The sequence below is a fragment of the Quercus suber genome, unplaced genomic scaffold, assembly GCF_002906115.3.
Source record: "Quercus suber isolate HL8 unplaced genomic scaffold, Cork oak 2.0 scaffold_480, whole genome shotgun sequence".
NCBI classification, from domain to species: Eukaryota; Viridiplantae; Streptophyta; class Magnoliopsida; order Fagales; family Fagaceae; genus Quercus; species Quercus suber.
In genome coordinates this window covers 273,861-291,560 of record NW_027069931.1, presented here as the reverse complement: position 1 = coordinate 291,560, position 17,700 = coordinate 273,861, and positions in this window count along the sequence as shown.

Below are 17,700 nucleotides of genomic sequence, written 5' to 3'. Positions count from 1 at the left end.
GCCTATAAGTAATTGGACCCTAATTTGCATTAAGACATAATTTTATTCTCTTTGTAAACACAAGGCTTTACGTCTGTGATGATGATCACCACGGCTCAGACTTAGTTAAACAAATTTATATACGTAACAGAAATATCAATGAAATGTTCAGTTTCAACACGCCAAGCAGGTACGTATGGTATAAGTAATTCGTAAATTAATTGCGTAAATATTTCAACATCCTGGTTGTTCCTATATATGAATAAGTCTCATTCATGATAAGCCTATAAAAAAAATGAGCGTGTGTAATGGTATGTCAGTTTTTTCGAGATATTCAAATGATACATTGCTAATTTACCATATATAGCATACTCTAGAATTTCATTTCAAGGTTTCTTACCTGTAACCAGTTCTAAAATGCATTTAAAATTACTCTAAGTTGACTCCAGTATATTATAATGCAATTTTGCAGCAGATTTACGCTATACGAATTTTTATCAATATATAATGGCAATTGATGGACTTGTCCTAAAATTTGTCCTGTTTTGGCATAAGAAAAAAGAGGATAATAGACACACTTCACAGAAATAAAAAAAGGAAACTTTAGGTTTAAAGTGAGTTTTAGTTCTTCTCTTTTGTCAAAATCAAATTGGACTATTGGAGAGAGTTGTTGGCTAGTATTGGTCAGGAACATATTTAATAAAGTAGTACGACTCTAAGAGTACTAGCCAGGGCTGAAAGATGGTTCTCATCTCATGTATCCAAAGCTTCAATCAAACCCCTTAATGTGGGGCTGTTTCATGTTTGATTCAGTTTTTTATTATAATTGTAGGACAGTTAAAAAATTATGGAGCTTATTAGATTTATACACCAATAGAGGGATTTGAAGGCCCATTTGATAACGATATTTAAACAATGAAAACTGTTGTTTAAACATCACAACATGTATTTTCACACTTTTTTTTACCCATACGTATTTCTACAAAACTTAAACAACATTACAGTCATTACTCGAAATCTCTTATCAAACTGGCCCGAATATTTAAATTCTAGATATCTTCATTAAAAACACCAATTACAAGTGTACTCTAGATATCTTAGCGTTGTTGATCATATTAAATGTATTTTATTCAAACTTCAAAGCTTCAAACTTGACCAAATAAACATACGTCCATATTTTTTTCCCAATAAATAAAGTATGATTTGAACCTATGACGTCAATTTGCTTTATCTTAATATGCTAATCATTTATAAAATAACAGGTGTAAAGCACTTAAGATTAAGTTTAGTAAAGATGTTGTGATTTTTTTTTAGTAACTAGTTTAAATTTATTAAAAATTTGATTTAGCTAGATACATTAACAGTTTGCGATCATTAAAAAAAATGTTAATTATGTTGTCTAAGAAATTTAACTAGTAAAAAAGAAGTTTAATTTAAAATTTTGGTTAAGATGTGTTTAGGATAATTACTTCTAGAAATATATTTTCAGTAGCTTGGTAAATTGTTATGTTGTATTGGGATTAAGTATTCAAATGCATTATTTTAAGGAAAAAAGTTAGAAAGAAACGCGTTGAACCAAATTGAATCAACCAAATCACACCCCCAGTCTTAGAGTGGGTGAGCTCCCCTAAAAAATTTAACATAGTCCAATTCAAGGATAGGTTGCGTGTAGTCTTTTTTGTGATACTCACTAACATATGTTAATTGATGAGTTCAAGGCTTAGAAAATAGATATACTACCAAACTGTCTAGATTCTAGATCACCTTTGAAAAAATATTTAGGGGAAAGGGAAACCTAAAGGTAAAATAAAAATAAAGAAATTTTGATGAAGCTAATTTCTTGTTTACTTTATTCAGGAACTACATAAAATATGTTATGGATTCTTATTCTTTATTGAGTGAGTTTCGAATCTAAAACCTACTCCAACCTCATCTCTCAACCCATCAACAACATTATGAAGATAATGATAACTCAGTGCAACTGTGCAAGTTCCTCAATGGAACTTGAAAAAAAAATGAAAAGAACTGTAACTCCATCTATCAAATAGGATTGATGATATATATGCCTCTACAATAAGATAATAGAATCCAATCCGAATGCTGCTGTGCATTCTTGCTCTAAGGACAGCGAGTTCTGGTACCGCAAAAATTGATAATTTGATATAACTTTTGTTATAATTATTTTATGTGTTAGACTGTGATTAATTCTCTGTCATTTTTTTGTGAACCCATTATTTTTTTTTACCATTTACAATTTATCACTTGGACAATTGTAGCACAAATAGTCTTGAAAATTTTTGGACAGTGAATTGATTGTGAATTAGCATCATGACGTCACTCATGTCGTAAGCAAACTATTCATTTTCAATGGTCAAAAAGAAAAAGTCAACACGCCTAGTCAGAAGAGTATGATTTACTCTATAATCCTATGCACCCTCATGTGTACTTTATCATTATTTTCACGTAATGATAGTTTTTTAAACAAAACCTTTACATTGTTTTGAGAAGGGTTGTAAACTTGTAAATGGTAATACTTGAGAGATACAACCCTATTTAGGGTTATATATTTTATGAAATGGTGCAAACACTTCTATAAATAATAGGGTCTTAGAACATTCAGGCTATTCTATCTCCCTATAAACTTTCTACCCTATGTGATCACCATCCTTTTCTGGGACCAATAATATGCCCTATATGGGGTCAGTACTCTGGAACTAGACCTATCCATCTGAGAAGGCAAAAACACTGTGCATTTGGTGCGGTCCCAGACCATATGTTTGGCTCCTCATGTGCATGTTTGTGGGGATGGAGCTTAATCCTTAACGTGGACCAATATACATGTCCTACAACTTTTATTTTTTGTTCTAGTTTTTTTTTTTTCAAAGAAAAAAAAAGTTGAGGTTCTCAAACATGAACATTAATTTGTCTCCATGACTGCACATGGTCTAGAATATATATGGTGAACAAAAAATAAAAGCTTAGAATAAAGACATGCTAGGAAGTTGCATAGCAACCTTTTTTGCAAGAGTTATAATATTTCACCCCACCCTAAAATCATTTTCATTACACATCATATGTTTGTTTCCAGGGAAAATGTAAATCTCAAATAGCAATTTCTGAGTTGAACCCCTTGCTACCTCTGAACAGAGCTTTCAATTAACTTCTTAGAAACATGTGAAAGGCCTGATGAGATGATCTTAACAATAAGGTAGTGAAATGGAGCCATCGGAGAAAGCGAGAGCATCCTTTTCATGAATAAAATATGTATTTATTTTTTCAAAACATGTGGACAAAAATTTCCTCCAAATTAGGTGGAAGCAAATTGATCTTCTCAGCTAAGCTTTCATGTATTTAAGTCTTCCGGTATTTGGTGTAAGCTTTTTCTTTTCCCAATTTACTCCATTTATTTGGTCTATGTACGTACATTTTTTTCAAAGTTGTATTTCTTAAAAATACAATTATATTTTTGTCTAGCTTATTTTCTAAATCAAATAAACTAATGAAAATAAGTTTTCAAAAACCTAATGGTAAAATGATATGCAGCAGTTTTCTTAGTGTGGAGAATTTGGATTAGTCAAGAGCCTTTTAGATCAACTAATTGACTCCTACTCTTTATGTTTCCAATATAAACATTTAATATTTAAATTCTAATTTTCCAACTATCGCATTATAATTATAAAAAAATTAAATTAAAAAAGAGAGAATTATATTCAAATTCCCTAATGATTTGTAGTGTGGGGTTACTGGTTAGAGTAATTTAACACGTTTCCTGGTTGCAATAATTTTATATTATATTTTGGCAACAAAAACAGACTCGTCGACATGTTACAGAGAAAGAGGAGAGAAGTATGACCTCATTCACATAAGACACACATTATAGACAATATGGGATTGTTTTTTTTTTTTTTTTTTTTTTTTTTGGTAAACAATATATGGGTTTGTTTACACTAGTAAAGCAAGCACATCATTTTGCTTTTATAGATTTTTTTTCATAGGGAACCTTTCTTTCTTTCGTTTCCCATTGACCATTCCATGATTTCCTTGACATGGTGGGAAAATGTGGTAATTTTCTCCGGATATGGGACCTCTTAATTTGGCCTTAAAAAGCTATTAGCAAGTAGCAACTATGGAAAAGATTTGAGGTTGAAGGTGTCTATTGTCAACTTGCGAGAGAGTTCAAGATTCTTAGCCTTAGGTGCTCGATAGTTGATCCAGCTGGTTTGCACCCAAAATGGACTAGCGTAGTACATTTTGTTTTTTGTTGTAGCAAATAACCAATGAATTAAGAGATTACCTATTTTAATTAATTCAACTGATAAATATATATATTTTTTTGTTTAATAAAAAATTGGGTCTCAAATCTTGCCTAGAATGAAAATAAATTTATAAATATCTTGATTTGATTTGATGATAAAAAGTACTTTTCTTTTGATGAAAGTCATATTCAAATCTTATCCTATTTATAAAAAAATTATAATAGGACAACCTTGATAATTATGATTTGATAATTTGAAAGTTCTATCGCAAAAGTTAAAGAATGGGCTCTCTTTCATCAACCGACCATTTTATATTACACACGTCACCAAATTTCAAAGATAATTGAGTCATCAAAGGCTCTACCATTTTCCACAAACAAAAAGTATTAATTAAAGAGAAGAAAAAAATATTTATTCCTTTGATTTAGTGTCATATTCTACACTAGACAAAGAGTATATTGATTTGTCGATTTACTTCCAACGGTGGTAATTTCACCTCATTGAAGAATAATTAAAATCATATAGACATAGAGTATATTGATTTGTCAATTTAGTAAGAAATTCTGTGTTCTCTTTTTACATTTCTTTACAGGTTAAGTTCATTGACTGGTTGTGGGGTGTTAGACCGTCAATTAACTCAACTAATAAAGCCTCTTATATATTGAATAAGATATCTAGGATTTGAACACAATCTAAACCAAAAATCAATTAGTATCTTGGCCTAATGAGAAAGAGTGGATACCATAAGTTTGAATTTCAATCATATCTATAAAAAGTAAAAATAAAAAGATTATTTTTTCTCAACTTTGGGTGGCTGTTTGGATAAATTCATAGGCAAAAACATCTTAGTGTCAGTAACCCCAAAATATAGAAACTAAAATTTTTTTTTTCTTCCTAAATTCATATTTGAGCAACTTAAGAGGAGTATAGGAGAAGTCTAGGAGAGTGGAGGACAATCAAATGAGACAATAAGAATATGTCTTTTAGAAATTGATAGCCCTCATATTACTTTATTTTGGAAAATAAATGGCAGATGCCTCTTATAATCTCATTTCAGCTTTCTATTTGTTGAAAACTTCAAACATGCCTAAGGAAATAAACCCCAATTGAAAATTTAGAAATACCCTTAAATGAAATTCACCAAAAGAGTTTGGTGCTATAAAACATTTGAAATTGACTAAGGCTTTTGTAAGAAAAGTGAACTTACAACTAATTCTTTGTTATTTAGAGAGTGAGAAGAAAAATATCTATAACTAATTGAAACAAATTTACAATGGCTATTAATTAACTACACCAGTGAAAATATAACATGTGTAATCCATTACTGTTGACCGGTGTAAGTAATACGTCAGTGTCTTGTGCTGAATTTTAATGGAGCAACATCAAAAATAAATAAATAAATAAATAAAAGTTTCAACTGAAAAGGACCCCCACAACTATTATCGACCCTATATATATATACACACACGCGCGTATATATGTATATATATATTTTACAAACATAATATTATACTTACACAAGTAACAGCACTTTGAAAGGTGAAACAACATCATATTGCAGGTCAACCCAATTAATTTGACCAACTGTATCTATCGGCCAAAGTCGATCTGATCAACCTACCGATCCAAGTCATCTTACGGTGTGGTGCAATTAGGGAAACTGAGGCACCATCCTCATCGGTGTGATGCAATAAAAGGTAAAATAATTGATCACACCACACCATATAACGCCTGAGCATCCCTAGTAAGAGGATATTAAACAACAGGCTGCCATTTTACTTTAAAAAAAAAAGGTAGTTGTCTATTTGTTTTCCTAGAAATCCGAATTTCCAGATTAATAAGATCTTGTTGGAATTTTAATTCATATGAAAAATTTGTAGTCAAACCAGGAAGTGCTCAAGAATCATTTTTCAAATGTTCAAGATTCTTTATTTAAAAAAGAAAACAAACATGAACCGAATGCCATGATAATAGAAAAGAAGAGAAGCACAAAATCTGAACATGTAAAAAGTTATGATCTCGGGAAGTGATGAGAGGCTGCGAACAAGTTTAAAAAATGGTGGCATTGGCGACGTACTAATAGATTTTTTTTTTTTTTTTTTAAATCTTATAAAGTCATTGAAACAAGGAAACACAGCCGGAATCAATTCTGTTGAATTTTCCCTTTAAATATAGTAATTTTTTCACCATTTTTTTAATAATAATTATTAACATTATCTATTGTGATTTCGATGTATAATTGTAACAAAAGTAGAGTATCAATAATGATATCATATAAAAATGATATTGCTCCCATTGCAACTTATTATCCTAAGGGCATTGGTTTGCATTGGTTTATAAAATATTTTTAGAAAATTTTTATGGGAAAAAAAAATAATTAACTTTTTTTACTGCTTTTAATATTTTTGATGAAAATTGTATCGAATTTTTTCTAAAATAATTCATTAACAAATATTCTAAAGGTATCCGTTAATATAAGCCACTATTACTATTTATAATGTGCCCTTATAGGATTGTTTTCTCTTCTTTCTTTTTTTTTTTTTCTTTTTTTTTTTGTGTGGAGAATCCAGTGTTATAATTTATAAATTCATGTATAAGACTTAAGGCATATTTGGTAAATTGTAATAGGCACTGTAATGTAATAGTTATTCATATGGTTTAGTTATTTTTTAGTTTGGTTATATTTTTATTACAATGAAAAATAATTTCTTATGAATAACTATTCTTCAAAATGAAGAATAACTATTCATCTTTAAAATATTATATTAGCTATTCCTTAGTAAGTGCAATAATTTTAAAACTTAATATATTTCCAAGTAAACAAACTTTTTCATGTACATCTAAAAATTATAAAAAAAAAATCATTAAAAAAAAGCACATATCTCTCTTAAATTTAAAAATAACATTTTTTTAAGGAAATATAATTGTATGAGTAATAAATTTCCTAAAATAAATGTTAAATTTCATTCTAATGTTATAACTCACAACCAAACTAATGAATATGTTTAGTTATTACATTACAACACATTTTATTCCTAGTAATAAAGATTACAATTCATGTTATAATTCTCAATACCAAATATACCTTATATAATTAAATCCCCCCTCTCACCTCCCCAATATATACCTATTAAAAGAAATGTGTAAGATCTATAAATAAAATGTGACAAAATAATAGTATATAACGTACCAGATACGTAGGGAATAATATAAGGATGGTTATGCCATTTTGACACAAAGCTGACGTTAAACTGTTCAGGTTGGTTGATTGGCGCCATGTTGACCGTTATGGGTTACGTCTCCGCTTTAAAAGCGTCTATTTTTGTCTTTGTTGTTCCCTGGCTTTCCTTTTCTTCTTCAAAACCCCATGTGTAGTGTGAACACAACAATTTATTATGCAATCCCTTTCTCTCTCTAAAATAAGAAAATAATTTCTAGGAGTTTCAATCAACTTTGTGGCCTTTCCAAAAAGTAAAGGTGGGACAAGTGGAAACAACCTTCCTTGGATTACTTTACTACAGCATTAATCTCGCAACCACACCATGGACCCTACATTTTAAGTAGAAATGTATATGACAAACTGAAATTGCAAAACGGTGTGACAAAAGTCAGGATAGTTTGGTTCATATGAGACTAACACAAATTCGTTTTCCTACTTTTTTGTATTTCAATTTATATTCCGATCACAACTTGTATCGTACTGATTTTACCTTTCTTACAAAATATAAAAAGCTAAAAAAAAAAACTAATACATATTATATCATGATTAGTAAAGTATAAAGTGGAATAAAAAATTTGTATTTCATATTGGACTATTTTTAACTATTTCTTTTTTTTAGCACATGTTCTCAAAAAAGAAGAATTAGCTACGTTCATAGAAACGACGATCAAATAAGGCTAAAATTCTCACCTATAACTCCTTCACACACTTTACTTTGAAGATGTTACAAACTTAGGCATCATAGACTCCCCCATTGGCTAACCCACGATAGCATCATCAATCCATTCTCACCTCTTTTTCCAAGAAATTGTGGGTTGCATGTGATCAACTAAGCATCATCTTCCCCCTCCCAAAAAAAAAAAAAACAAAGCATCATTTTCCATAATTGAGGAAAATTATCTTTAAAAAAATATTGATTATAGCATTTACCTTATGTAAACACTTGTAATAATGTAGAATTTTACCCTCAACATCCTAATTTGATATTTTTATTTACAATGTCTAGTTGTCCACCTCACCAATTAAGAGCCTTATAGTTGAATTGACATCTTCCTATGTACAAAGTACTGGAGTTTAGGAGGAAAAGAGTTTAAGCTGTGGACTTAGCAGCATGTTATAATTATCTCTTAAAAAAAATGAGTTGTCCACCTCTCCATCTATATTGCTATGTAAATTAATATATTAATTGACAGCTATGAGCACTGATCTTTAGGGCATTTACAATATGCATAGTATGCTATATATATAAAATTGCAAACAACATTTTAATATAATACTAGCATAGCATGTGCTTAAAGATTTTTTATTGAAAATAATTAAATTTCTAAATGTAAAGAGTTTTAAAGGTTCTGGTAGTTATAACTAGGGATAGAAATTTTGCCCCGCCTTACCCCACCTTAACTCGTCTCTTCCTGCTTTGCCTCGCGTGGGTTTTCGCCTCTAGCATAAGTGGTGGGGCGGGATGAGGCGAGATTTTAGCGTTTGCCATGGGATGGGGAGGGATGTGTTTAGACATTTTAGCCCCGCCCCACGTCGTGTTAATAAGAGCTATAACTGTAAATTTTACGTACCCTAACGCCCTACTATTTAAACAAACAAATCAATATTAGCTTATTTAAATGCGTGGATATTAATATTTTTGTTTTTGCTGCGATATTGTCTTTTTAAATACTTGGATAATATTATTCAATTCTTGTTTAAAATTAGTTTGATTTGATGAGATAAATTTAGTTGTAATTTTAAGTATATTTATATTAATGAAACAAGTTTTATATTAACATGAAATAGAATTTTACAGGGTGGAATGGGGCCCCACGGGGCCCTAAGGGGCAGGGATAGGGCAAGAAAGTTTTATCCGTCATACGGGGCGGGGTGTGAATGGAGTAAGATAAAACCATGTGGGGCGAGGATATAGACCCTATCCTTCGACCATGCTCCTCCCCAATGCCATCCTTAGTTATAATCATACTGTGAGAGACTGGGAAATTGGGTGCTCTAAAAACAACAGATTTTGGTGCTTTTAAGGGCACCTTTCTTTTTGAGTAAGTGGTGTGGAGTCGCCACTTATTTTTTATACAAAAAAATAAGAAAAAATAAGTACAAATTACATGATCAAAATACTTCATTGTCATTGATTGAATAAAGAAAAGTACAACTTTGGTAAATTAACCTTACAAGGCTTTGGGTCCTAGTTATAATCTATGCAAAAGAATACAAAGTTTTGATCCTAGTTACAATCTACCAAAATTAAAAGACAAAACACTAATCTACCTATCCAAAAATCCTAAGCTCGGAGGCTAGGTTACGGAATGGGAAGGTGTTAGACACCCATTCCGCCCAGATAGAGTCTGGTCTTCTAGATTCTAATGACCAATATACCCTTTTTTGCATGATTTTGAATGATATGTTAAGCACACATGACAGACACTTGACAAAAATTAATTTAAATAAATTTGCATTATGAATGATGTTCTCTTTTTAAAGAAAAAAAATCAGATTTGTCTTGAAAATTAAAAAAAATAAGACTTGGTAAAAAAAAAATCAAATTTGTTTTTGTGAAGGGTTAAAAAAAAGAGTTAGTTTGTAAAAAAAATCAAATCTATTTTGTGAATTAAAATAATAAGATTCTGTTAAAAAGAATCAGATTTATTTTTGTGTAGAGTAAAAAAAAAAAAATTTATCAAGAAAAATCAGATCTGTTGTTGGAAACAAAAGGAGATTTTGAAAAGATCAGATCTATTTTGTGTAAAGTAAAAAAAAATGATTTTTGGTTTGTGAAAAACCAGATCTGTTGTTGGAAACAAAATAAAAAGGAATTTTGAAGGAGGATTCACATTCATGAGACAAATTTATTATGCATGCATCACATAAAAAAAATAAAAAATAAAATAAAAACTTTAACCTAACTTTCAACCCCTTCTTTTGAATTTCAAAATCTACAATTTTATATCGAAGAAAACTTTTTCAAAAAAATCAGATCTATATTTAATGAAAATATAAATCAATTTTGAGTTTAGAAAAAATCAGATCTGTATTTAATGAAAATACAGATTAGTTTTGAGTTTTGAAAAAAAATCAGATCTAAAAATACATATTAGTTTTGTTTAGAAAAAAAATTAGATCTGAAAATACATATCAGTTTTGTTTTGAAAAAAAATCAGATCTGAAAATATAGATTAGTTTTGTTTTTTATAAAAAAAAAGCTTTGATAGTCATTAGCAAATTTTGAAATTTAAGAAAAAGAATTACAATAAACAATCATCTAAAGAACATGCAAAGAAAATTCTAACAGAGTATCTAAGCATGGAAATTATATATTAAGAACAAGACATCATAAAACATACTAAACATATTCACGCATCATACTAATTAATGGCAAAAGAAAAGAAAGAAGAAAACATAATACCTCTCGCATGAGCGTGCTCTTCTAATGAATGAATATTTTAGAAATCAAAGAAGTTTGTTCACCTCTTTGAGGTCTGAAATACCTTATTTACAAAAAAGAAGTTCCTAAAACAATAGCCTCCAGAATGTATTTAATGTAAGGGGAATTGAAAAATCAGAAAAGAAGAGCCCCTAATACTGATTTGTTTCCTCTATTTATAGAGGTTGGGATGCTGAACGAGATCAGATATGAATTGTAACGTGTCCTTATCTCTAAAAAGTCGAAAAAGATAGGCTTTAGCTAAATCAGGATGTCACCAGGCCAGGTTCTCGAATAGTCCTCTTGGGTGCCAAGTCCGCATTTGAGTTTTGGTCCAATTTGGACTCCATTTTTAAGGATTTTTTAGCCGGAGAATCATACCTAAATGCATTTTTAATCCTTATTCTAAAAATTAATCCATTTTTCTTGATATTCAAGTCTTTAAAGTGATAATTATCTTGTAGATAAATATTCGAAAAAAGACTTGATTATTTACAATTTCTTTGTTGTCTGATTATCCACTTTATTCTCATGCAAGCAGACCTATTTTTGACACTAATCAACAACCAATCACAAAATTATTTAATTAATTTTAATTGTCTAACCAATTAGAATTAATCAAGCGTGATCGGCTCCACTCAAACAAAATGCATGTAGACCGTGAAAACTTGATCATGTGATTTCTTTCAATCCAACGGTCTGATTTGGAAATCAGACATACCGTCGCGACCGTTAGAATCTCAAGATCATTTTTATGATATGTAATGAATGAATTAATACATGTAATGCAATTCTAAATTTTGGGGTATATGAATGGTCACTCTAGTCATCTTCCTATATTAAATTATGGGTGCAAAATCAAGTGTCTACGCATACACAACATGAGTTACAAATTTATATATATTTATTAAGATTTTTTTTTTCAATTTAACTATTTTATTCCTTATCTTCTTTCTTTCTTTTTTTCCAAAATTTCTCTTAACTATTTTTCAAATTACATTTTTATCCTTATTATTTTTGAAAGAGAAAATAAATTTGAACTAAATATAAACAGTAAGGATAATCTTGAAAATAATGAATAGTAGATTTATATATACAAATTATACGTTGTTAAATCAGGGGCAGAGCCAGGGGGTCAAGAGGGTCAATTGCCCCCTTAACCCACTAAAAAAAAAAAAATCAAGGGTCACACTACTCTTAGTAAATTTACATTACTCTTTGTACAAAGTACACACTAAGTTGAGGGCTCTTTGGGGTGGATAGCTTTCGCTCAGAGTCACAAGTAATAAGAGCAATGGCATTGCCTGCTATTAGCTAAAGGAGTAAAACATAAACCTGAGAGTGACAAATAAGGAAAGGAGAGAAAAATGGTAAAACCATTTTTGCCTTTTGGGTGTCCCCACTTTCGATCTCATATTATAAATTTATTAATTTTTTTTCCTTTCCAATACTCATTTTAAATGATAATTATAATTAATACACTATTATGTCTTTTTATACTGATCTCAAATACTATATGTACATGTGTGTAAAGTGCATGCACTTGCATACATGTATATAATTGTATATACATGTTGCCTCGCTGGAGTCAAATCCTGACTCCACCATTGTGTTAAATACAATTATATACCTAAACCATGGGACCATTTCCAATATGTCCTCCTAGACTATAAATATACAATTAATATATGATTTGAGATTATTTTTTAATTTCAATCCTACATAAAAAGTTATGTTAAGATTGACAAATGAGTGCACTAATCTATCAAAATTAGTAGATTTGTTAATATAAATGTTCAAAATATGTTTGAATTAGTCCAATATAAAAAAACTGAAAAAACTATTCTAATTGGTTGGAATTGGATATTGCAATTCTTTTATATATACAATAAGATTTTAACTTATAAAATTCATTCCATGATAATTGATCTTTATCAACTGAACATCAATGAATTTCTTTTTCAGATATACACAAGATTTAATCCTAGCTGGTTTATTTGATAACAAGAAATTTTACTAGTGATGTTAACTAAATCCTATTTAGCAAAAAAAGAAAAAGAAAAAGAAAAGGGTTAATTAGAAGCTAAATATATTGCAAATTAATGTTGATTGAAAAGTTTTACTATAATTTAAGAAGTACACTTAAACAAAAAGCAACCCCTAATACGTTTTAGTGATTGATTGATTTTTGGAACTCACTCGAAGGGTCGGATGAACACTTTTAGGTTGTGCATTGTAAATATCTACATCATCATGAATGAAATCATGAATAGCTGCAATTGACTTTCTTGTATATGTATATATAAATCAAATATGATGGCATTTGAACTTTTGGAAATGCTCAAGCCGTGTTGGATTTGTAGAGAGGTCTATCTTGTGCAGGGCAGTAGTAGAGTAGGCGAATTTGTGACCTGTTCCAACAAATAAAATGCTTTTTAGCTACTTAACCCAATAAATAAAATGGTCCCAACCCCAAATATAAAGTGTACAAAAAGTCAGTTTCGTGAATATTTTATGTGCATTCCCTTGCATTTTACATTGAACCAGTCACCGACTTTTCCAACATTTCTTGACAAATTAACTTAATTTGACCTTCGGCTTGGAGACTACTTTTTTTTTTTGGATTTTTGAATGTATTCCCATAAATTTTATGCGAGGACTATAAGGAATCATGTATGTGGAGAGGCTTTATCTATAGTTTTTTAGTCCGCAAATCAATGCCAAATAAACAAATGTGAAACCAATAAAGACCAAATCAATCAAAAGCAGATTCATATGGCTTTTTTATTTGCCCATTTCTTTCTCGGGTGATGATGGATTTTCCTTTTTCAAGAGTCATGTTTCACAATGGCATTAGAGAATAAAAAAATGGAAATGTCTTTTTCTTGGCAGAGGGTTTGTGTGACTAAAATCCAAAGTCAGCATTTAGTTTTATACTATAGTGGGACCAAAGACCCATATAGTAATATTCAGCAAAAAAAAAAAAAAAAAAAAGACCCATATAGTAACTAAGAACATATATGAGCCCATATTGCTTAGGCCCATACTAACTACTTACACATAGAAGTTAGAGAATTTATCAAGTAAAAATAAGTTTTTATAACATTTTTACAATATTTTCATAATAAATTTTAGATAAAAGACTATTACAAGTTATAATTTGGGCCCATCACTAACTTAATTTTTTTATCTACCAATAATAATTTGCAGTTTAATATTTGTTGTAAAAATATTATGGACCTATAAATTTATATATATATATATATATAGATATATATATATATTGATGCTGAACAGAATCAGTAGGCTAAACAACTCGACTTCGATGGGCTGAAAGCGGTAGCGAAGGCCTGAAAAATGAACACGCTGTCAGAGGAGACCGGGGTGGACCGGCCTAAGACCCTCCGATGGCTAAGTTAGTATCTTCCTCACAAGTGAGATTCTATCTATATTGTAGTAATGTCAGAATGGTCTCATACCTGTGCCTGATTCAGACCGGCCCTTATATAGGGAACCTTGGGGCAGTTATTTGGTTTAGTAACTTCCCCAAGATTCGTGGAAGTCCGAAATTACGGAAATAACTTCCCCAACGGCTATAGAAGTAGTAACCGCTGATGGAAGTTACATACTTAAGAGAAATTGCTGGCGATGAACACGGGTTGATTAACCGCTCCAAAATTCCAGAATTTTACAGAGTGTCACAGGGTCGTCCATGTGCTTTGCACATGGATGACTCTTCCGACCTGATTCCCTGAGATTTATTCAATTGATCAATACTCAGGGACGACACATCTGGACGAATCAGAGACGGTCTGGTCATTTGGCTAACTGATGATCATGGATGACTCCTCTGGATGAACCATAGATGGTCTAGCCATTTGGTTAACTGATGATCATGAACGACTCCTCTGAACGAACCATAGATGGTAATTCTTTGCTATCCCATCATATATTAAAAGAAGGTATGGTACATCGAATATACATAATAATTTATGCTATTATAGTGTGAAAAAAAGAGTTTGCCATTATAGTATGTAAAATTTCTGTCATAGCCAGATTCTTGAACCTGGATTGTATAAATATATAAACTATTATCCTATTTATGCCATTGGGCTTATAAAATTGGAGGGAAAAGAATAGGCTTCCCCCACTAGGTTTTTAAAATAGATTTTTTTTTTTTTTTAGTAATATATAAAATTATTTTTAAAGTAGTAATAGCTCTATCATGAGTGATAAACAAATTGATTGTGCATTTGACATGGACAGTGGACACTTGCAAATAATGATGATAAAAAAGATATCAACTTGGTTTTGGTCATCAGCCGATGTTTAAGCTGTAGTAAATATTTTATTATAGGAGAGAAGATGTTACTTTCTAGTAATTTCAACGCATAACTTCATTCTCTTCTTTCCATCCCTTTTATAAAGAATTTTTATAGCACTTTGGAGGATCATTTTTTTTTTTTTTTTGGAATCTTTACTAGTATAGTTAATATGAGACTATTGTCATAAGTTGGACAAAATTAAGGTACAATATCTTAGATGCAATTCCTTAGATTCATTTCTTAAGATTCTGACATGTAGACACTTAACTAAAATATAAAATTTCATCCCATGAAAAAAAATTCATATAGTGGAATCTTAAGAGGTGAACCTAATGAATTGCACTTAAATATTATACTAAGTCTTGCCCTCATAAGTTATACTTATAACTTACAATTAATAATGTGATTAATAAATGGATTGCTTAGTTTCTGAATATGCTAAGTCAAGGTCATTCTCAACTTTTATGGATTTTCCCAAGATAAGTTATTTTGGGTGCCTAACAGTCGAACCAAGTATCATGGTAATAAATATGATTGAGTTGAGAAGATGATATGAAGTTTTTATTTATTTATAATTTAATAGTTATAACATGGAAGAAAATCAAACATAAATGTTTCCATTGAAACCACCCAAAGGTGTTAATAAGTTAAACTACAACCTATAAGGCTTAATATAAGTTCTTATTTTTCTGAATTTAGATGCTATCAAGATTGCCATCCGCTTTTTAAGTTATCCACTTTTACACCCTATATAAAGGTTTGACTCATTAAAGTCACTGAAAACATATTGGTAGTTCAATTTAGGTGCTACAAATTTACAATACAAATGGTATGGATTATTTACATACCATTTGGTTCTTGAGGAAGCCTTGGGCTTTAAAATATATATCCCAATAATGCCACTTACCAACTCTAAAGGCCCACTAGAGCTCAGCCCAAAGATCTACAACCTATAAGGCTTAATATAAGTTCTTATTTTTCTGAATTTAGTCGCTATCAAGATTGCCATCCGCTTTTTAAGTTATCCACTTTTACACCCTATGTGAAGGTTTGACTCATTAAAGTCACTGAAAATATATTGGTAATTCAATTTAGGTGCTACAAATTTACAATACAAATGGTATGGATTATTTACATACCATTTGGTTCTGGAGGGAGCCTTGGGCTTTAAAATATATATCCCAATGAATGCTACTTACCAAGTCTAAAGGCCCACTAGAGCTCAGCCCAAAGATCTATATACCATGCCTATGAACCTTCAAGGTAATAAGGGATAATGGGGTATGAGATTGGGGTAGGTGTTATGTAGCCCAACCATCAAACCCCTCTCAAACAAAAGTCTTATTAAAATTATATAAAAAAAAAAAAAAAGTAAAATGCTCTGCATTTGGCTTCCCTGTTTTTTCGATTATTTAAAGAAAAAAAGAGAATAAATTGCAATATGAATTTTGAAAACTTTACACACATAACTCAATTTTTAAATGAGTCTCATAATTATTGCTTCTTGGGGTGCTTGATTAGGCTTATTCAGAGACAGATATACTTTAGTACACGAAGATAAGGATTTAGCATAAAAAAAATGGTTTCATTAATTTTAATATGGAGTTATATTAAAAGGGGCAATAATTGTGCCAAGTGGGACATTTCCAAATGCCAACCAATTCCAGCAAAGAAGCACCTTAAATGAAATTGAAGTTCACATTAGGTCACTCCAATGGCTGGAAAAAAGAGAAAAAGGTTTTGGTTTCCAGCTATCTTCCTTTTTTAGCTTTCTCTGGGTGTCCCATGTCCATCACTGTCAAATTCCTAATGAGCAATTATAAATAATAATTTAATAACCCAATATTTATTTATTTGCTACAAATACAATACATGGTCTCTATTTTTTTTTTTTTTTTTTTCAGTTTACTATGTATTGTCTAATTTTGTGATGAACTCTAATTAGATCATCTAAAAAAAAAGGAGTCATATGATACATTTAAGGGCAAACAGTATTCTTTAATTAAAAAGTGACCACCCAAGAAAGGAACAGGTGCTTTCTCAAAAAAAGAAAAAAAAAGAAGGAAACAGGTGGGTAATAAAGAAAGTAAAGGACTCATTAGTACAATAAAACGTTTAACTAGTTGAAATAGGTTTTGGTCCATAGAGATCTGGAGTTAAAAACTTATTGTGAGATAAATTAAAATTAAAAAGAAAAAAAAAAAAAATCTAAGCCAACCTTCATAGGCTACTCACAATTTTTTTTATTTGAATAGTTATGAAACCAATCTCAAGTCGAGCACGCTTAAGACTTCTAAATTCTAAATGAAATTTTTACGTGTTAAAACTTAAAATAATTGACCTTGATTTTTGACTAATATATTCAAAATTGAATTAATATATTATTTTTCGAATCAAAAGTTAGGTTGATTGAGTAACAACTAATCCCAAGTCACACTCACACGGTGTTCATACCATGCTAAAAGGTCAAAGATATATTTAAAACACAAAGTATTG